Raw genomic sequence first — 392 nt, 5'->3', positions numbered from 1 at the left:
GGCACGAATGTCTGGATAAGGCCTTATGGGCTTATAGAACGTCGCCTCATGGAAATCAACGTGTAATCGATTAGAGTGTGTTTGCAATATAAGTTAAGTGGTGATTAGTATACCGAATCACTAGTTCAAAACTTATTGGAGTTGGACGAATTAAAGTTGGACGTCCTAGATAGATTGCAAGTTCAAAAATGAAAAATGACTAAGTTCTATAATAAAAAAGTTATAGCCAAGTCGTTCAGCCTGGGCGAATTGGTTTGGAAAACAATACTCCCTTTGGATAGCAAGGATCCAAAGTATGGCAAGTGGTCGCCAAATTGGAAAGGGCCATATAAAGTGAATAGTGTGTTGCCTAATGGGGCCTATCATTTAGAAGATTTAGATGGCACCAAGCA

The sequence above is a fragment of the Olea europaea genome, chromosome 19 (assembly GCF_002742605.1).
Source record: "Olea europaea var. sylvestris chromosome 19, O_europaea_v1, whole genome shotgun sequence".
Classification (NCBI taxonomy): Eukaryota; Viridiplantae; Streptophyta; class Magnoliopsida; order Lamiales; family Oleaceae; genus Olea; species Olea europaea.
Note: the sequence above shows the minus strand (reverse complement) of the source record.